Source organism: Pteropus medius, unplaced genomic scaffold, assembly GCF_902729225.1.
Source record: "Pteropus medius unplaced genomic scaffold, Ma_sr-lr_union100, whole genome shotgun sequence".
NCBI lineage: Eukaryota > Metazoa > Chordata > Mammalia > Chiroptera > Pteropodidae > Pteropus > Pteropus medius.
In genome coordinates, this window is record NW_024351730.1 from 31,700,445 (window position 1) to 31,723,162 (window position 22,718).

Genomic DNA, 22,718 nt, shown 5'->3' on the forward strand with positions numbered 1-22,718 from the left:
CCTACATTTAAACTTCAGTGCAAGTTTCTCTTCAATGCATATTTCTAAAATGAGGATCTCAAAATCCAACAGAAGAAATGGAAGTTCTGAGACCAAGAAAGGGAGGAGGCAATGTGCTGTGGAATTACATTCAGGCGAACACTAGCTGTAGTATTTGAAAAACAAAATATCTGAATGGGACAGAATAATAATTTGAAGTGCCAAAAACTATGTTTTCATTTTTATTATTTCTAAAAGAGAGAATTGAAAGCTTACTGCAATAGTTTCTAACTCTTTAAAAAATATATATATACATAATTCTGCCTATGGTCAATTTTTTCCCTTTCTTTATTCAGAAACAAAATGGAACTAGGAATGAGGAAATCCCTTTGCCATATATTATGTATGTCATTACAGGCTTCACAATATATTAACTTTTTTAAAGTTACTTTCTCTTTAGTTAAATATATGCCACTAGAATAAGTGGGTTGTAGTGTCAAAATGCACATTCTAAGCAAAAAATAGCAATGAATTATACAGCAAACAGCTGAAGGCCCCACACCTTTTATGAGGGTTGATTGGTTGTTTAGAATGCTGTTTTGGTTTTTTTTCATTCACGATATAATTTGAAAAATTGAGATTAAAGTATCTGCATTTATTCCCACTATTTATTTCGACTTATTACTGACTTAGTGGTCCAGTTATATTTTTATCTTGAATAAAATATCTGAAACAAACATTCTATCTGCAAGACTTCCAGATTTATAGTTTTCTCTCTGAGGCTAAATTTGGGGAGGATGAGAAAGCTGGTTTTATGAAGGAATTTTGGATGGTGCATTTCACAGATGGGAATGTTAAAAGCAGAGGTGATACAGGACAGGGCAGATTTTCCCAGGTGGAGGAGTATGAAACCAAGCCCTGCTCTGAGAGAAGAGGGTCCTCTGGCAGAGAGTGTAAAAAGAATTCAACACACACGTCAAAGTTAGAGTCAAAAGGAAAGTTTATTGGAGAAGAGGTAATAGTCCACAGAATGTGGTGTTCTCACAGAGTGAGAGAATGAGAACCTAAGAGAGACCAGGACAGTGAGAGAGAGAGAGAGAGAGAGAAAGAGAGAGAGAGAGAGAGAAGATTGAGAGAGTGGAGAGGAGAAGGGAGAGAGGGAGAGGAGAGGGGAGAGGGGAGAGTACAGAGAGAAAGACAGAGAAAAGACAGTGAAGAGTTAAGGAAGTAAGAGGGACCCTGAGTGTTTGGGGAATTCAGTTTATATATGTTGTTTAGTTCCTTTGTGTTACATTTTAAAGACTTTGTTTACCCATTTCCGTTGATATGAGCATACACTAAGGAAGGGGCAGGGGAAGAGTATGTAGCCTGAAAGGGTAAGAATATCTAGCGTGAAAGGCCTGCTGGTAGTTCCCGGCCTTTAATCCATAGGTTCCCTATAGTTTTCGCCATAGGGAATGAATGACTGTATTTGGTGTAAAGACTCTGTTGTTCCTGTTTCCCTTTCACAGGTGTGGGGAATGCATTGTTAGAAATCCCAGCAGAAAGCTTCCTTTGTTTTGCTGGTGTCCTGGCCTGGCTGCAGAGCTGATCAGCATATTGCAGTCTCTGATTGTAGCTTAATTTAACATTTTAATTCTCTTGCCTCTTTTCTACATTAGAGGCACTCTACATCAGACAGTGGCATTCTCAGGAAAGATTGCAAAAAATGGAAAAAAGGAGATTTAAGGCAGAAATAGAGGATTTAGTATGAATTGGATTGCTAGCTAGCAGATACAATTTCAAGGTTTTTCTTACAGCTGGGAATGCCACTTACAAAGAGGAGAGCAGAAACATATACCACAGTGGGCTGCAGTTCAGACTGCCTGTAGCTTTCCAATAAAAATGGTAGAAAGAACCTGGCATTTTATTAACATCCTCAGGCCCAGAAGACTGAAAATTATGACTCCTCTACTGTACTCCAAACTACAGCTAAAAAAAAATGTCTTTTTTGCTAAATTTAAAGGTAAGAGATTGCTTTGCTTCCTTTAGAGCATTCCTAAGGATCTAGTAATTTAAACAAATTCAAATAAAATAATGCATTGGGTGTATGCTGAAAAACAGAGAAAAACCTCTGAACTTCTTCAATTTGAAGATAAGCAGGACAAAATTTTTTAAAAGAATTACTGGCACGTATTAGCAAAATTGTTTTTTTTTTCCTGTATCCTGCAATGACTTCATTGTTTTAAAAAGTCAAAATGTTTTTCTAAAAATTTCTTCACCGTTTATAAAAGTTAATGTGCCTAGTAAATACCCTCATGAAGTTTTCTTGGTACTTGCATTCTTGCCTTTCCTATCCCCAGTATTTAAAAACCAAACTTTATTTCATTTTCTTTCTGAGAAAGTTATAAATTAACAAATTTGCTTTGAATACGGGACTGTAGGCCATGCTGACCTTGATTGTAATTTGAGCGTCACCACTCAGTGGTAACAGTGTACAGGCTGATCGTGCTCATCCATGAAATGGAAATAACAGCTACCTGGTAGGGTTGCTATATTAACTGAGGTAATAGTCATGAAACTCCCAGTCCTCATGAGACAGGTGCTCACATTGTTAGTCCCTTTCCTGTTCCCCACTGGTCTCCCTTATCTTGGTCTCCACCCCCACCTGCAACAACCTAATCTCTAAATAATGCATACATAATTATAGGAACATTAGCATGAATGCCCAGAAGCATTTGTTACTGAATTAACTCAGCAGAGAACTTGGCATTCCATCCCCAACCGTTCCCCTTCATTAATCCCCTTGGGGAACACCCTGAAACACAGGAGTGCAGCAGGACACCAGGCGAACTGTGAAGCCAGCCAAGCACGCGAGCATTTTCTATCAGGGTTTCAGCTGGTCTGGTTCTGCCTCAAAGACCAGACAGAGCTCATGTTGCTCAAAATTAACTGACTCTGGCCATGTGCTTGCTGCCATCAAGATCCGCCACAAGGAGGACAGCAGTTCAATAAAATCTTGAATTCTATTTATAGCCCACTTGAAACAAACACTTTCTTGTGAAGCATAAGGAGACCTCCTTGAAAACACAAAGTAATTCACTAGGACAATCAAAGGGAGGTAAATGCAGTTAAGTACATTTTTTTTTCTGGCATGCTACAATTTACAAAGCATTTTCTTGTATATGTTGTCTCATTTCACCCTCACACCAACCCAGGAGGTAGTCAAAGCAGAGGCTAATAACAAATCCCCATCTTATAGATTGCAAATCTGATGCCCAGGAGGTTAGGTAAATTGCTCAAGTCACAGGGCTGGTGAACAGTGATAGTTGGAGGAAGGGAGAGAAAGTGGCTAAAGATTAAGAATAATTTCCTGTTAAAGTCATGGATCTAAACGTCAGTAAATACGAGTATACCTGCAAAATATATATATACAGCTAAGAGAAATAATATTTTGTAATGTACTTGTAAACTTAAAAATTGTCACTTCCCCACTTCCGATGGGAAAACCAGAATATGAGAAATAAGAATCTAGAGAGACTCCACAGGGAAACATTTAGAAACATGTTTGTATCTGTCTATAAATATACATGCAGAATGATTATATTTTAGGCAAGAAATATTTTCTTGAGACCTCTTCAAATTAAAATATGAAAAAGTCAAGACAAATCTTGAAAAACATGGTAGGAATTTTTATGAGAAATTTTAATCGATTCTGCCAGTCATCTGACATAAATACATCTTTACTCTCTTTTTAATGTGGGGGAGGGGATGACAATTCTACTCTGTGCACAAAAAGCAAGACTTCATTAATATGAAACAGTTTATGGACCAGAAATGATTTTGCTTTTAAAAGAATTATTTTATTTCAATTTTGGCAAGGATTTGAATTTTCTAAGACATTTCTTTAAGCCTTGTTACCTGGAAAGGGTGTGCAAATACTTCCTGGCTTCAGGAGGATGTCTGAGCAATTAGAACAGCTATGCGGAAGTGTTTCGGGAGGGAGTGAGGGAGGAGGGAGGAGGTGGGTGAGAGAGAAAGAGATTGAGAGAGAGAGAGAGAGAGAGAGAGAGGGAGATTGCTTAAAGAGAGCCCCTGGACTAGGTGATTGGCTCAGTGTCATTTAGAGAGTCTCAGATTTACTTCTTCTCTGACTATTGTCACAGCTCTGATTTATGGCATTCAAAATGTCTTGAAAGAAGAGGTGTTTGGAGTTTAGGGTCTTTCCTTGACGGTCCCTCCTCTTCCCCATATGCCCCTTTTGCCAGTGTTCACCTTGTGGTGACCTTGCAGTACTCAGCATTTTTCACCTGAGCTCAGTAGCTGGGGAGCCCACTAGTGCTGGGGAGAGAGCAGTAGTTTCCATTCCTGGGTGATGGAGTCATGGGAGAAACTGCAGCGAACCAGCAGAGGGTAGGACCCGAGCCGGCTCGCCTCGAACGTGCTTTAAGCGGCTCAGGACAGAGCAGCTGCTCTGTCTCCTAGCCTGCAAGTGCAGCCTGCATTTGTCACTGACCACTGAAGTGTGTGTTTGTGCAAGGTGAGAGCTGGGTGTTTTTCGTTAATTTGATTGTGTTTGATTATTTGGGGATATTTATGTCACCACAAATTCAGGACCTAGACTGTGTGGTTTAAATTAACTTCCTCTCGTTTTCTGTCATGATCCATTCAGCTTTCTGTGGTGTCAGATTGTGGCAACAAATGGGACATAGTGTTGTTCTTATGCTGAAATGTGATTAGTTTGGTGCTGTTTTCTTAGATTCTTTTGTTAATTGTTCCTGCCAAATGATATAACTTCAGATATCGAATCCCAGTGCTGATTTGAAAACATATGGAAATTGCTGATTTGAAAGCATACGGAATTGCTATTTTCTTAGAGTACTTGCTGTGGTATAGTCTTTGTTTCACCCACATTTTAGTGGTTGAAACTCTGGAGAGAGCAGAGTGCCTTAGGGTCTGATCTGGTGATAAAAGTAACAAGGGAGTTTTCTGTGTTTTTGCTTGTCAGAATGAAAACTTCTGCCATAAATATTGTGTGTGTGTGTGTGTGTGTGTACGTGCCAGCAGCATACAGACGCATGCATGCATGTGTGTGTGTTTCAAAAAAAAAAAAGAAACTCTTTGAGAACCAAAAGAAAACCAAACAATACTTTGCTGTATTTTGATGTACTTGTAATTAACTCGATCAGCATATAAAGCTTTTGTTATCAGCACGTTTGAATTTTGGAACTTCACATTTAGTGTACCCAAGAAGAGTGCAGCTACGGTGTGTACTAGGTATGTGGGGGACGTGGAGTATGTACTCACGATCAGTAAGTGGGAATCCAAAATGGGCTCTGGGTAAACTGACAGGCCTTACTCCTATACTAGTTTCGTTTGTTAGCTACTTACTGAACCTATACAAAATGTAAAGGAGATACAATGTATTGTTATATCTACAAATATACAGGAGATTTGTATTTATGAAACACATGCCTAGAAAAGCGAAACATATAGAAAGTTGGTATTGTATAAATAGGGTACGAAAAAGTTGGAAAAGCTACAAAATTTTAAATGGAGGGAAAAGAATACATTAAAAATGAGGAATAACTATGACGGAGTATTAAAAAGTACTTCAGCTGCTCAAATTTTTAAGTCTATGACTGAAAGAACAATAACATACTTAAGGAAATTCAGAGTCAGCAGAAATGAAGCCAAGAACAAAAATTCTTAATAAAACACATTGTCAACCTGCGGAATGTACTTGTCTCTCTTAATTAAGTTGAATTCTGCTACCAAGATTGGCAAAATTGGAATTTAAAAAAATGTAAATTTAAAAATTTTATTTAAAATTGGTCTCCACTCAGTAAAATAAGTTGTGTTAAAATGCAATGAACACTGAAATTGTTCAAAGCATTTGACAACTAATATACAAATCATTTGCCCTACTTTTGAATTATGTCAGTTTAGAAAGGAGTCAAATATTCTAAACTGGAATGTCACCTGTTGCTACATACACATGGACTGCTAGGTTCCTTGGACACTCTCTTCATGGTTTCTTGCTTTTAGATTCTGTTGGAACACTGTGGAATGGTGAGCAGAAAATACCTAATTCTAATATTGTCATGCTTTCTTTGCGAGTTAAGGACAGCGATAGTTTCGTTTGACAGATATGGAACTTGAGGAGTACAAAAAATCGATAACTGGCCTTTTGACATTGGAACCTCTACTATTTGGCTTTTCTGCTTCCATCATCTAACATTTGGCTACTTCTTTAAAAAGGTGTAATATGACTTTATCGCCATGACTGAAAAGATGTGATGGAGGACCTCTTAACAATGTTTCATATACGCGAGACTATCCACATTTCTGTGATGATTGTAGCCCAGTGTGTTCAAATGTATCCATCTGTACCATGATTACCTTCCATGCAAACAAGACTAGAAACTTAGTCATTGACTGGGTGAACCGTAGTCAGTGTAAATAGCCAAGAAAAGCCTTGAATAGCGTCTGCATTTATTCCTTAGATAATTTGCTTACTGCGACATGCAAAGAGGTTTAAAGAGGTTTAGAGATTATAGCCACTGACCTCAAAGCACATGCCCGTCTGTCCAAACACATTTACTTCTAGGCTATTAAAATCTCCTACTTAAAGAAAAAGATTTGCCTTTATTTACATATTTGATAAGTATCTCTAATTTTTTAAAAAGTTTAAACTTCTTAACACATTATGTTCTTTTTCCCCCTCTTCCTTCTTTCAGCTTTATACTTTATTCTAGATTTTAAACTTACTAAGTCTTTAATTTATTAAACCTTCTTTCTTTAGACCTATATTCAATCTGTTCAACCTGGGCAAGAAAGCAATTATGATTTCTCCTGGGACTGATGAAATCTACCACCACTCCCCTTCCCACCAAATCAAGAGATTGCTGTTCCTCCCTACTCCCTTGCCCCCACCCCCCGAGCAGGAAATTGGAGTCATTAGTGAGAAAGAATGGTATGAATGGCTACTGGGCAGAGAATGACCTTGCTTATGGTGCCTAACATTTCTGCTATTCATGCTTTCTTACCCATCTACTCTCAAAGCTTGGAAACCTTTCTCAAAAATTGTTTATACATAATGACATAGTTATACGTTCACAAGGACTTTTGATAAATTGAGATTAAATATGATTGTAGTACATGGGGTTGGCTTAAAGTGATATCAACAGTTTTTGTTTCTTTATCTTAGTATTAAGGTAATTAAGTTCTGTTTTGCCTACCACCTCCTCCCAAGGTAGTGTAGATTCCAATGAAGTAATGAGCACCCATACAACTTTTAACTATTACTTCCAGGTTCCTTAAAGTAGGTCTGGGTTACTTGGGGACAAGAAACATGGAAGGCACGGTGTGTGGCATGACTACCCCTCTGGCAGAATGTCTCTTTGAGGCCAGTCACTGGGCTCCTTGTGGACCACTGGACTGTGAGAACTTGACAAATGGAGTAGGGGCAGATGGCAGCAGGCGATTCTCCACTTGAGATAGAAACTAAAAACATTTTTCTATAAGTCTGCTCAAGAGGTCTGTCTCATTTGTCTTGAATCCAGTATGTCTTCTAAGAGAATGAGATGAATAAGTCGGGTTGCTAGAAAATGGGCCGAGATTGTGACTGCCCTTTGTCCTTGGCTACCAAAGGAAATACTCGCCAAAGTAATTTATCTCAAATACTTATTTTTATAACCAATACAATTACTGTTTTTTAAACGCTAAATTGTTTCTACTAGAACAGACTTCAAATCCAATTCCAACGTCTACCTAGTTTTCCCCTAACAGCTATCCTCTACCATACACAACAAATATATTTAAAAAAATACTATTAACCAATTAAACTCTTTACATTTTACTATCCAGACAATTCTCATAAACATATAATTCAAACAATCACTTCAAGACAATGTAATTACAACTTCCAAATATTTCTAATAGCCAAGAAACCATCAATTGGAAATTATTGGAAAGTTTCCTATTACAGACACATTAGAGCAATGGGGATGTTCAAGAATTCTGTTCCAACACATCAAAATCAATAAAGACTTTTATATGCTCTCTTCTGATAGAATATTTTAAAGGTCAGTATGCTTTGACTATTTTGACAATAAAGTATAAAATGAACGGGAGGCTGTCCCTTCTCTAACTCCTGTGCTCTTGTAGAATGAGTTTCACTTAACATCAGTGTGTTAATAGGGATTATTTTGTAGCTATAAAAAGTATCTCCTTTATAAGTTTATGCAAGAACTCTGTTTTTAAATGTAGGTTTTACTATTATTCACGTATAGTGAGACCAACAGATCAGGACATGCTTACCATTGAAATGATAGTTTGTTATTCACAGTTCCCAAGAGGAGGGGACATATCATGCTATGCTATGGTGGGCAGGGGCGATCACATGGGGAAGCACAAGGGTTGGTCAGGAGGAAGAGGGAGAGAAGGGCGAACGTGAGTAAGAGCTTTTATTATGGTTTCCTTAGAAAAGAATGGGTAAGGCAGGGTAAGCAGGCTTAGTACTGGCCAGTTTGAATAATTTCAGCAGGCTCTAGAACCTTGGGTCAGTTTCTAGTTGTCTGGGTACATGACCTCAAGGTGTTTAGGGCAAATGGAGAGTGGCCCAGAGTGTGAGAGCTAGGTAAAGGACATTTGGGGTTCGGGCTCTGGATTTGTTTATTTGCATATGAAAAGAGTAGTTTCTAAGTGAGTCTTCACTGTCTTTGGATCGGCCAGCCCTGGGAGGGAGGGCCAATCTGTCCAGGGTCAGCAAGACCCAAGATGTCAAAGCAACAGAAATGCATAAAATAAAAAGGCATGACCGATACAAATTAACACACCCAAAGAGGAATAGACTACTTAGCACCAGTTTGCCGAATGTGGTGTTCACCTGTTTAGTCCATGTGGACAACAATCTCTTGTCACCAAATGTACCCCTTTGATTCAGGTATCCCTCCTAGTAAACTCCAGAAAGGTTTTTGTTTCATTTTCTTTTTTTAAATTCAATTATTTAAAACAACAAAAAGATTGAAAATTAATGGATTCTCTTTGCTGAATAATTAGATATAATTTTACTTGTCTCACACAGCTATGTTATTTGATTATTAACAATAAATGCTTCCACATTAGGCTTCTGATAAAACTCTTATTTAGAATAGAATTATTAAAGGGATTTTCTCTTTGCACATTTATCATTCACCTTTGGTTTTATTTGTCTTCTGGCACATACTAGTTAATAAACAATTGTTAAATGAACAAATAAATGATTAAATCAACCAAACTGGCAGAATTTTCTTCACATTCCTTAAGAGCCTTTTACATAGTTTCCAGTCTGATCTTTATATTAAAGAAATTCAGAAAATAAGAAGAAAATATGTTGATTATTTTGCTCAAACAAAGGGTAAATCTTCTCTCATTTAAAAATATCCATAAACAGCCATGCCCTTATAAGGAAACATAAAATATGGCAAGGGACACGCATAAATTGAGTAACAACTCAGTTTAAGCTGAACTGACAAAACTGTCATTTATAATGTCCCTACTTCTCATCTCAGCAGCAATGTACAGAGGGATTAAAATATTTTTAATAGTTGAATAAGATAATTAATTTATAAAATTAGAATATATCAAAAGGTGTTGAAAATAATCCATAATCCAGGAAGAAGAAACCTCATAAATATAGAGTTTTTCCCTTGTATTATTTCTCTTTTTCATTTTTAGACATTTAGGAAAAGAGTAAGCACACATATAGTGTTTCAAAGGAAATGGAATTTTTAACTCTCCCTACTTAGTTTCTCCATTTTAGTTATTGAAATTTCTCACAGGAATTTAGCGTATAATAAATATGGAATTTTGCAACAGTGGGGAAGGATGTTTTAATCGACAATAGGGATTGGTATGACTAAATAGACATTTGAGGGGGAAAAAGGTTTATTCTTTACACTAAAATAAATCCTAAAGGAGTCGAAGATTTAGATGTAAAATACAAAACTATAGCATGATAGAAGAAGGCTTTGGTGTGCTACCTTGCACAGAGTAGGTGCTATACCCATCATGTCAATAAGCAGCTATGTATAGGAGTGGAAACGACATCCTACTGCTCGAGAGGAGCCTATGCTTTGTGGCCATCATGGCAATTAGCATAGCAGAATGGAGGTGTCAAAAGTGGTCCTTTCTCTGTACCGTCTGTCCCATCATCCTCTGTTCTTTCAGGCACCCACACTCCTGATATAAAGGCAAGCAAAGAAGGTGTAAATGCCAATCACTAATTTCTTTTTAACATTTTTATATGTAACTTTATTTTTCCTTTATATTTTAAAAAATGTATTTAAACGTGTTTCAATTACAGTTGAAATACAGTATTATACTAGTTTCAGGCGTACAACATAGTGATTGAACATTTACATAACTTTTAAAGCGGTCACCTCCCGATAAGTCTAATACCTATCTGACTAATTTCTTTTTTAATTCAAAGCTGATGCTTTGATGTTTTATATCCTGGAGTCAGACAAATGTTAGAGAAACGGTGTAGATTGATTTCTTGCTCTTAACTCTCCGGATTCCTAAATCTGACACTTGATTGAGGCCTCAGAGTAGCACCACTCTCTGGTCTCTGCAGGTTTATGATTCCATTGGTGTGACAAGGGAATGAGACACTGTCAGTGGTGTCCTGGCCCTTCTGAATTGTTATCAGATTAGACTGAACTGATTCCAAATGCTCTCGAAGGGCGTATGCTTGATGAGGAGGGTTTTTGTTGGAAAAGCTTTTTCTTTAGGGTCCGTGGATTCTTTCTTCTTTTTCACTTCTTATTCTGCTAGTTAATTTCGTTATCCTGAAATTCCTCCCCTCCCATTACCTCTCGTACCGCCTCTCACCATCCTCTGACCTGGATAAAAGAAACACTTATGTCATTCACGCTAGAATTCTCAGACTGGCAGGTTGTTTGGAGCGATGTGCAATGTTGCTAGCAACAGATTAAGGCAAATCCACAGCACTTCAAAAGCCTGCAGGCATTGAAAAATCACAGAGGACTACCTAGTTATATTTGGAACTTCTGCTTTGTGGATTTGTATTAGCTACGAACCCAGAAAAGTTTTTAAACATTTTTTAGTTTACTTTTTATAGAAATTTGGAAGGTATAATCAGTTTCAAAAAGCAGTCATGATGAATTTAGTCCAGGCTCTGAGAATGAATGCCAAACGTGTCTATGCTAAAATTTGAAAGTAGGACATGTAAAGTTCACTGGAAGTCACAGGAAGGTGATTTTAATTATCAGAACTATTTTATATTCATTAAGAACATAGGCACTAGGGTCAGCCAGACCTATTTTGAAATTCATGAACAAGTTGTTTGACTATGGGAGTTATTTAACCGTTTAAGCCTCAATTTTTACATCTGTAATATCATAAATCACATATTTTGAGGTTAAAATGATTTTTAAAAAGTATCTGGGCTTGACTATAGTAGAGGAATAATAAAGAAACTAATCAATATAGATTGTAAGTGGAGGTATTTTAGCAAATAGTATAAAGTTGTGGAAAGTTATCAGAGAGAATAGAAAAAAATAATGAAAGATAAAACGGTAAATGTGATGATCACAGAAGGGAGATCTGATTATCATTACATTTAACCTCCTTCCTTGGTGCCTAACTCAATATCTTAGTCATTGCAGGTGCTTATTTATGTTTGAAGAATGAATGAAGAAAGGAAAGAGATAATAACGGTAATGGCGGAGGGACCTAGAAGGTTGTATAAAAGAATATTTAAAAACACCTCTAAGATGTTCCATCTGAAGTACACTGTGTTGGCCAGATTTTATCTATTATATTAAAAAAAAAAAAAGACAACAAACCAAGAACTGTTATATTGGTTACACATTATGTTCTTTATCATAGTCTATAAAGTGGAGAGGGTGAGAAATTGGTGTTCTTTGAACATACAAAGGAATGACACACCTGTCAACTCTGAGAGATAGAGACTTGTGAAGTCAGCATGGTTTCTGGTAGAAGTCAAAAGGTGAACTCAGAGCCTAAACCAGAAAGACCATTAATCTTAAAAAAAAAAAAAAAAAGTCAAAATGGGATGAGGGCCTCAGCATAGAAGAACCTTTGGCATCTGATGAACCTTTGGCAAAGATTTATCATCCCTTGCTTTGCTTTATTTAGTTTCTCCAGGCCTTGCCAATTAAATGACAATAACTCCTTCCATTTATTGTGAAAACTCAAACACTGCTATGCTTTTCCAAAAACCCCTCAAGGGAGTGGTACCACCCCCTGCTGGGAAACATGGAGAGTATAAAAATGAGGATGAACTATATTCAGAAGAAGTGTAACGGCTGGCACAGTCAGAACTTAACACCCTTGACTTTCATGGATCTTGTAAGCATGGCTTTCAACTCTCATAATGTGAAACAAAGGATTATAATACCTTGTAAGTAATTTGTCATTTTGCCAAGGAATGTGTTTGGGTCATATTTGGTGAGAGGCTTATTTGAAGGGACCCATCATTTCTCTAGTGAGTGAGATTAGCTTACTTCATTCTTGCCTATACCCTGCATGTACATCTATGTGGATTGTTTTTTCTATTTGTATTTATTTCAAGCTTTATAGCTCTTATAATGTGGCTTTTAAAAAAATTTTGTTTTTTTTTTTTAATAGAAAAAGGACTCTGAAAAGAAAAAAAGCATTTGGTAGGGCTGCAAATGAAGCATGAAGGATGTGCAGAGGTAGAATTCAATAGGAATTCGTAGACAAGAGCAGTTTTGAATAAAATATGAAATTCAAATTTAGTGGTCTTGGTAATCTCTGCCAAAATTAGTCTACCTAATGTGCTATAAAACAACAGCAACCAAAAAATTGATTTGTAAATTGTTTCAATGCCTTTATAATTTGCTTTAGGTCGATATTTACAGAATTAAGTAGACACCCCAAGTTTTTAGTTTTATTTCATTTTCTGAAGGATATGATATGCTATAGAAGTATTTGAGAATTTAGAGACTTACTAAAATCCCAGAAAATGTCTGTTGAGAGTGTTCAGAGCCAAGTTTCTTGATTCCTAAGGGGAACTAACAACAGATACTGTAAATAGTATATCTAACCTATTTCATGATCGACACCTGCAATGAGTGTAGGTCCAGCTCAAGATTTCATCTTAAGTAACCCCAAGAAACATGACCTACCCTTTGTGTTACCTTATCAGTGTATGGGATGTTGTCCTCACATTGTACTAAATTTAGTGGTGCACTAAAATTTTCCATATGTGTCAGAGGAGAAAGAAGAGGTGTCAGAGAAAAGTTAATACAGTAGCTGTATATTACATTCCCAAGGCTGCCATAATGAAGTCCCATAAACTAGTTGGCTTAAACAACAGAAATTTGCTGTTTTTAATCTCATCTCACAGTTCTGGAGGCCAGAAGTCTAAAACCAAGGTGTTAGCAAGTCAGCACCAAGGCATTAGAAAAGGATCTGTTCCAGGCATCTCTCCTAGTTTCCAGGAGCCTCAGGCTTTTCTTAGTTTGTAGGTAGTTGTCTTTTCTGTGTCTTCACATCCTTCTTCTGTGTGCATCTGCCTCTATATTCAAATTAACCCTTCTTTATAAGGATATTGGTCATATTAGATTAAGGCCTACTCTATAGACCTCATTTTAACTTAATTATCTATGAGAAGACCCTACTTCCAAATAAATTCACATTCTGAGGTATTGGGGAGAGAGGGTGTCACAATTCAATCCATAACGTTGACTCAAGAAAGGTGATAATAAGGAGAGAACCTAGGAAAATTCGGAGTGCAAGACTGGCTGCTTTATTACCTCCATGCTATTCAGAGTGTGGTCAGTGGACCAACGGCATCAGTGTAACCTCAGAGCTGGTTAAGAATTAGGAATGCTGAACCTCAAGCCCCATCCTATACTTGCCAAATCAGAATCTGCATCTTTACCTAGATCACCAGGGGTTTATTTTGTACATTAAATGTTGCGAAGAGCTCTTCTGGCTCATAGAATAAAAGCCACATTCTCAAATGCCAAGAAGGAGGACAAAAAAGAACAGTACTTATGTGCAGAGGCCTCATTAATGTGAGCACATAGCAAGCGTGGGCTTTTACTCCAGCACAGCTATGGCACAGTTATTTATAAAGGGAATATTGATTTCTAGGCATAGTTTTAGGAGTTAAGTCTTAATTATCATTAATTTCCTTTACTGTAGAATACATCTCAGGAGTGAACTTAAAAGATCATCATATACAGAGAGAGCTCAAATTCTTTTCCCTACACTTACTTTGCTTGTATAAGTTGCTTCTTTCTGCCAGTCTGGTCTACAATTTCAGTTGACCCAACTAGCTGAATCAAACAACTTAATCCTGAAATAAGGCACATTGAGAAAAAAAGAATTCCCCGCCCCCTGTATTGGGGAAAAGGCATTTGAGTTTATAGTAATATCTTCTAAATAATTAAAAACATGTGAATTCTTGTTTCGCTTATCTCTGCCTTTTCTTTCCCATAAACTTTGTGCTTCCCTGAAAATATAATTAAGCCAGAAGTTGTGGTTGCAGAGCCTATGTTAAATGGAGACAAATGGAGAGATAAAACTTTAAAATAAAAGAGGCAGAATTAAGCTTTGTCCTGGAGTCAGCTTGGGCAAATTCTTATGACAGCAGGAGAACAAATACAGTTTCCTGAAATGAACTCTGAGGGCACAATTCTCATGGGGGGTAGGGACTTGAAATACATATGACGGTCCACAGAATTAAAATATGCTCAGGAGGAATCTGCTCCTCTAGAATCCAGGATAGCAGCAAATATGCAACATGAACCATTTTCTAATTTCATGACAACTGCCAATTTATAGGTAAATTTCCCTTCACGGGAATGAACCTTTGTAACTGACAATTAGAGAACTCTTGCTAACAATTGTACTACCTTCTCTTGAGATCTATACTTGGTTTAGATTCCTATATAAGTATTGGTATTTCTGATCTGTTAGCTTTATCTGTATATTAAGCAGTAAACCCATACTTTGAAATGTCTTAGCAGCATCATTTAATGGTCGTGATCGTACTTCCTGCTAACATTCTTTATTGGATTTGAAAAATGTGGAGACAGAAATGTACTGTCACTATGCGCCAGCCACTTTCCCAAGTGCTTTACATACTTAAACACTTAATTCTATCAACAATGCTATAAGTTACAGATGAGGAAATTGTGCAGATGAGGAAAATTGTACAGGTGGGGAACCTGAGGCAGACAGAGGTTACATAAGTTGCCATGTCAATTAGTGTTAGAGTCGTAATTCCAGATCTGATTCCAGAGCCTCTGTGCATAACCACTGTGGACACTGTCTCTCAAGAAAGACAAGTAATCATTCTGAATATCTCCTTAAAAGGCCAAAATAACTACTTTAAATAAAATGTGTTTTTAAAATCTCTTTTATTGCATAGGCAATTATTACTGCAGATGTGCTACTCCCTTTTTGGGGGGAACCATGTCCTTTCTCAAATGATATATTTTAGGCCCATTTCTTTTTAAATATAAACCGAATAAGATGTCTTCCATACCCTTCCTGTCTCGCTAACTCCACACTCTCTCCATTTAGCTTTGCCTGCTCTCTCCTTAATTCACATGAGGACACACCTTGGATGATTCTGCTCTTCTCACTTCTGCCTCTGGCCAAACAGAGCTCCTCGATTTTATTTATTGTTGTTATTCTTGTCAATATGCAGTTCTAGTAGAAATTACAGGTCGGTTGCCACAACCTGAGCATTGTTCATGGCATTCTCATGAACAACCAATTACCCTAAATGGCATCTAATAAATGTTAGTTACCTGCTTAGCTTTGGAAGGAGGGGGAGACACAATAATGACAGCGGTACCTACTCCCGTTGCTTTGGGAAATCATAACGAAACAGAATAGATTCAATAGAAATAATTACATAAATTACTTTTAATATGAAAAATAGCGATTTGTAAATATGTATTACTTAAAAAGTCCTTGCTCTCAAGTACGTTTTTTTAAGAGGAAAGTGTATGTATTGATTAGGATTTGCATATCAGAATACTTTCTAGTTGTCAGTCTCTTTTATCAGTATTATTTACCCAAACTTGAATCCCCGATAACAGTGCTTGTGTTCACATAGAGTTTCTTTATCACTTCAGATGATACATTAAACCTGCTTTGTCTGGTTATAATTCCAATATTCTTGAGAATAAAATAATTTCACTCTGTTGACCAAACAGCTGCAAATAAAAGCTTTTTACTGGAGTTAACTTAGAAACTATAAAGTACCTTTTTAAAGAAACTCTGTGACCTGTATCTGGTTGGAGAAAACAAAACAACAACAACAACAACAACAACAACAACAACAATAACAACAAACACATGACAGAATAAACTTAAGTCTGATAAAATGTTACTTAAGAAAACTAGTGCCAAGTTCATAATTACTCAAGTGACAGAATCATTTTTCCTGAATTGCATTTTAAATCTTGCCTTTAAGCAGCGATCTTGTATAATTAAACATCATGGAAAAGAGATAAGCTTCAGAGTGAGGACTGGGTCCAACAGCCAGGCAAGTTGTGATGAACCAAGGAGCCCTGTGTACATAGCATTGCAATTAGCCTGTCCTGCTCCACAGATGCCGTGTCAGTCATATAATTTGTTTCATATAATTTATTTCCAGCTTATAAGTTGTCGACACAAGGCTTTGACTATTTAGCAGAACTGGTTCTCATGGCTATGGCTTTGGCTTTGTAAATTGAAAGGAAGACCATAGAGTATGAAATTTTTAAGAGATAAACATCCTACCTATGATGGACCAACACTATTGAAATCTAGCTTCTATTAATCAAAATTCAAATATTACTTTATTTCATTTTGTGACACAGCTTTTTGGTAATGGCCTTTAAGTTGTCTTTAAGCCATCATGTCACCTGATCAAAAGGAGATTATCCACATTACAATATCCCATGAATGAAGGGTAGAAGCAGATAGATGCATTAATTATGCAATTAGACAACAATTATCAATTTATCAAACATGAAACTGCTGATCATTCTAAGTGCCTCATTGATTTTAGCCTCTTCTTTTTGGATTTTGTTATTTAAGTGTTACAAAGACCTTATGAATGAAGACATTAAAGTAGATACTTTAATATCCACAAAAGAAGTTATTTTGTTTTGTTTACTTCAGTTGCATTTTAGACCTACTTATTAGTTTTTAACTGAAATCTAGGATTATTTTTCAGTAGAGTATTTTCATTTAGTAGGGCCTATTTTTGTATGTTCAGTAGAGTACGTCTATTAAAAATTTACTGTATCCCATGATGAAAAACACCCTTGGTGAAATTGGGATTATAGAAGTAAGAACAGAAATAAGAATGGGGGAGGTGCCCATCAATTCATTTGAATGTCTATGTGTTTTAACATTTTTAAGTGGGTAATCTGTAGTCAAAGACCAGATAAAAGAGGAACTTTCTTCCATAATTGATATACCTCGTAATTGTCCAAACAGAGACAAAGTACATTCTAGTCTCTTGCAACTCAAAATTCCTTATTCTTGGAATGGGTTAGGTAGAGTACCTATTAATACAGCAGCTAATACATAAGCATCTAGGAGAGAAAGTGGATCCTTTGTCCTTTTTTTTAATAAATAGTATGGGAGGATTCACTGAACTGAATAGGATCAAGCCACATAACATTTCACAGTTCTTTGTTTGCATCAGCCACATTTATACTTTTTCTAAATCTCTATATTAGAATTTGGTTTACTTATTGGGCATACTTTCAGGTCATATTATTAGGCAAGAAAGCTTAAAGTAAAAGAGACCAAAAAGAACAGGAATATGCTCTACAACTGTTGAGGATTTTAGATAAAATAAATGTGTTACCTGTTGAAAGTATATCCAATAGGTACTGAACTTGAGCGGTATGAAAGGGATGCATATGTACTCCTGAAGAAATTTAAGGGGTTCTCTTATGAAATAAATGCATAATTAATATAATTCAGGTGTTTGGAGTTGTGTTCTATCCCCCACCCCTGATGCCTTAGTTGAGTGCAGTGGTAAGTAGATGGGAGTTTAAGGCCTCTGTTCACCCTATGTGTAAATCCAGCTCTCTCTTTAATTTCTATGAGTTTATAGCATAGGCTCTGGAGTCAGGAGGTCTCAGTTCAAGTCCTGCTTTGTATGCTGCCATGTGTTTCACAGCGGCCGTATCCACAAATTAGAAGGACTAATAATATACATCATACAGCTGTAGTGAGGACTAAAAAAGTAAAACACTTTTATTGTTGTTATTACAAGACAATAAACAAAGTCCGCCAGATCCGTGAAGCATACAAAACGTTATAAAACTGCCACATTACCTCAATCTGGTCCCATTAAATGAGGAGCAATAAAAGAAAACAAGTTGATAATTCTGTGGTCATGAATTCAACCCATGAGGAGAACTGGCAAGGCACATTACATACACATCAGCTGTGGCAAAAATAAGTTAACATTGTTTGTAGAAGGCTTGTGATGTCTGGATTACCAGCTGTCTGGAAAAAGAAGAGCATAGCTTCCTTTTTTGTTTAATATGGTCTGCCAGCCAGCTGGCATTAGGGGAAGAGGAAGGAAGCGCGTGTTGATGGAGCATCTATCTGTGCCAAGTGCATTGTGTAACTTGTCTCATTTGGCCCTCCCAACTTGATAGTGGGATGATATTGATACCCATGCTCTACACATGGGAGACTGAGACTAGGGAGGTCAAATAACCCAGCCAAGAATCCACAGGTAGTAAATGGGGTTCTGACTCCCAATTCAGTTAGGCCATATCATTGACTGCTTTTGATAATGTTAAATATACTCACGATTGACCAGTTAGAGTTAGCAGTAAAAATTTAAAAATTCACATTAAGAAATGCTACATTTGACATTAAGTTACTTAAAAATTGTGTAATCAGCAAATGTTGGTTATAAATGGCCACTAGTTTTTTTCTCATTGATAATTTACTCAAAAGCTTTGGTGTCTTTTATTTTCATTTTTATACACTCCCTTTGTAACTTTTCATATTTCTTCCTTACTACTAAGGGAATAATGGAGAGGAAAACCGTGGAAGGGATGAATATTATGTATCTAAGTAAGAAATTTTAAATGTATGAAAAAAAATTTAAATGCATAGGGTTGGAAGTATACTAGACTTTTTTCTTGTAAGTATCCATGAGAAATAAACCCATAGGAGGTGATAAGTTAGTCATTATTGAGTCAAATATGCAAGTTACCATTAGAATTTTTATGACAGCCTTGAAGTTTTAAGAAGATTAGATTGATGATACAGTAAGGTTTTCTATTTAGATTAATACTGTCATTAAAATGCTAGATTAGTCAGATAGTCCTTTTATTTTCTCTTTGTGTCTAATAACATAAAAATATATTAACACAATTAAAAACTGGGCCGTTTGTCAGGAAAGCTGCATTCTATGTTCTACGTTCTATTATCTGTGATTTACAAGTAAGAAAAGGTTAAGCAGCTAGTAAACGGCAAAGCTAATTTCCAAATTTAAGATGCAAATAACAGAAGAGACAAAGAGGACTCGTGATAAGAAAAATATGATAATAGATTCATAATTTTGGACTTTAGGTCTTTTGACTTACATATTGTAGGTCAGAAGGCAGATTGTGGTTTTTTAATCATTCTCTGAATAATGTTCACTTGCCTTGGCTAATTAGATAATCAAGTTTAAATAAAAAATATTCCAGTATTGCTTGACCACTAATTCCAACTGATGGAATAAATCTGAATTTAGATATTGGTGTATAATAAAAATTAAAAAAGAAATAAAAAGGCTTTAGAAATAACAATATTTTAAAATAATTTCTCACAAATATAAACTTTTATATATTCGTAGAGAGAAATTTTATGGAAAGTTTGTTCATTCAAAGCTAAGTCTTTCTCATGAACCAACATTTTTAATGTGATTTTTATTAATGTTGGGAGAAAAAAATTTAATAATGCTTTGTTCCGTAGAATTAATAGTGCAATATTAAATATGATATGGAAGATATTACAGTGTTATTAGATTGGAAAATACTCAACTTCAATTAGAGTAAAATTCAATTGTTTTCAGCATAAAAAGTTTTCTACATTGTTTGTGTTCTAGGAGCAGAAATAAGATCTGTGTGTGTGTCTTTATGTCTGTATGTGTGTGTCTGTGTATGTATAAGTATGTGTATGTGCAAATGTGTGTATGTGTTGTGAGTGAGCAGGGTGGATCAGGGGGATGTGTGTACTGATATTTGTCTTTAAAAGGAGAGTAAAACATTTCATTTTATTAAATTGCTTATATATTGAACTTAGCACATTAAGGTATCCTACAGAGATGAGGGATTAATTTGTGTTAAAGGTATGAAGCTCTATTATAGATTTGGTCTTCAAATCATTTTCATTTATATTCAAGCCTAATGAACATGGCTTCATATCTAAGAAATGTTTGAGAAAGTACATTGCTGTATAAAGTCGATAGGATTACAGTAAGTCAATAAAATCAGTTTATCATGGCAAAAATATATTTTTTCAGAAGAAAGAATGCTATGAAATATCTGAGAAGCCCATTTATTTACAGAAAAGTAGACAAAACTTAGAGAACTTGTTGAAAATTTAAGCCATTTACTATAAAATACATTTTAAAACCATTGGCTAAATATTATTGCTTCCTTTCACGATATATTATAGATGTTGACATTGATGCAAAACGTACATTGGCCTATGTCTTCTTTACAGATAAATGTATCAAATTTCATCACTAAGACATAGTTTCATTAAGCACAGAGTAATTAAATAGAATGTATGATACAAAGAACTCTCAAACATAGTAACCTTATTACATTTTTTTTAAATATTACATTGCTTATGAAATATAACAATGGATTTTAGTTGTTTACTTTCTTGATGTGAAGAATAAATGAGATAACATAGATAATATATAAGCTTCTCCCTGGAATGCCATAGGGCATTCATTATCTTTATTGATATTGCTATTATTAGTAGTATTAGTATTATTAATACATTTATACATAATATTACAACGGAGAAATTTTATAAAAGAGATTTAGAAATTTAGAAGCAATAAACATAATGGGCAAAGACTAGCACAAGATTCTAAAGAGATACAAACTGTCCAGGAGAATCTGCTGGTTGAGGGCTAGGACCCTGGCTGTACTCTTTACTGTTGCATCTCTAGCAGACAGCTCTGTACCCACCATACTAAAAGCTATTAATAAATATTTATATATTTATCGAGTGAATGTATAAAACATCTTCTCTAAGTTACAGAGTATTAATTTAGGTTGCTTGTGGTGATGTTTTGCAATTGAGGAATTACATTTAAAAATTTCTAATCTTCTTCCTATTCCACAGTGTTAGCAGTTGTTAGTAAAATTCACTACACACACACACACACACACACACACCACACACCCCATAAACACAGTTTTTTAGTAAGTACAAAATTGGTTAAGCCCTGTCTTTATCTACAAAAGTAGATAAAGGGACATTTTATACCTTTCTTAAATAATAGTTTGAATGTGTCTTATATAAATTGCAATGGAAGTTGTGCTTTGTGTTTTAGGTAATTTATTTGGTGGTCAAGGTCTAGGAAATTTTTATCAATGTAATAAGATTGTTAGTGTACCTTATAATTCTGGTATTTTTTTCATTTCAATTTTGCTCCACAGTTGTAATGTGTGGAAATGATGGTAGCCACAGTGACTCTTGGAGGAGCCAGGGGGGTTGCAGATGTGTGCATGTGGGGGTGGTTTATTGAAGACTGGAGTAGGGTTAGTGGAACCAATGACCAATTTATCCCTTCAAATGTTCTGTTGCATGGCAGCCACTTGACAGATGTATTACTGACCGAGAGGTTGAAAAATACTAGTCTGGTATTAGTTCCACCTGGATTGTTTTATACTTTATAGGATTTATTACTTCCAACTTCAACCTTGCAGCAAGAGGGAACTACATGTTACTATGGACAATATATTTCTTTTCCTTTTACAAGTCAAACTTACTGAACAATGTCTGAGCAATAAAGGCACTAGTCTAACTTTCTTAGAGAACATATTTATCACTCGTGATAATTTTAAATCATAATTATGATTCTAAGTATGATTTAAGTTATTTTAAATTTATGTAATTTATGTAAAAATTGTATTATACGCACTAGAACTCTATTATTCACACAAATTTTAACACCAACTTGTGTCGTCTTTACTTAATGGGTTTTATTTACAGTGATCCTAGAGGTTGTTGTTATTATCTTCATTCTAAAGATTAACAAACTATGACTAATAGAGATTAAGCAGCTTTCTAAAGTCACAAACTAGTAAGTGGCAGAGCCTCATTCTAACTCGTCTGTTTTACTCTCAAACTATAGAAACATTAACATATATATTTATGTAATACATTACTGTATATCTGTGCACATATTATGGAATTTAAATACAATATTTGTATTTGCTTCTCAGGGTTTTTCTCTACTTTTAATATCCCTTGTCCTTTTAATACAAGTTTTAATGGCACACACTTAAGATATAGCAGTGCTTCTCCATCAGCACCCATCACACTCAAGGAGAAGTTACAACACCACCTTCTAAGTTACATAAATAATAAATGCTGAATTGTAGGTTGAAAGCTCCCACCTATGTTAATAAAGTTAAGAATAATTAGTGAAACAATTTCCATATGAGTATTGGGAGGGTTACACTAAAATTTATTTTTTTTCTAAATAGCAA

The 22,718-nt window shown here is 35.6% G+C and overlaps 1 protein-coding gene across 3 annotated transcripts in view; it reads left to right on the forward strand.

Annotated features, from left to right (window-relative positions):
* The window catches only part of ARHGAP24 (Rho GTPase activating protein 24), a 436,021-nt gene that overhangs the window by 288,535 nt on the left and 124,768 nt on the right, over window positions 1–22,718 (forward strand). The window contains exon 1 of one of the 3 annotated variants that reach the window (XM_039845796.1): window positions 4,035–4,498. The exons of the other annotated variants lie outside the window; for them this stretch is intronic. The gene's annotated coding sequence lies outside the window, so the exon portion shown is untranslated. Of the gene's footprint in view, window positions 1–4,034; window positions 4,499–22,718 lie in introns of those variants that run through there. 3 annotated transcript variants of the gene reach the window in all.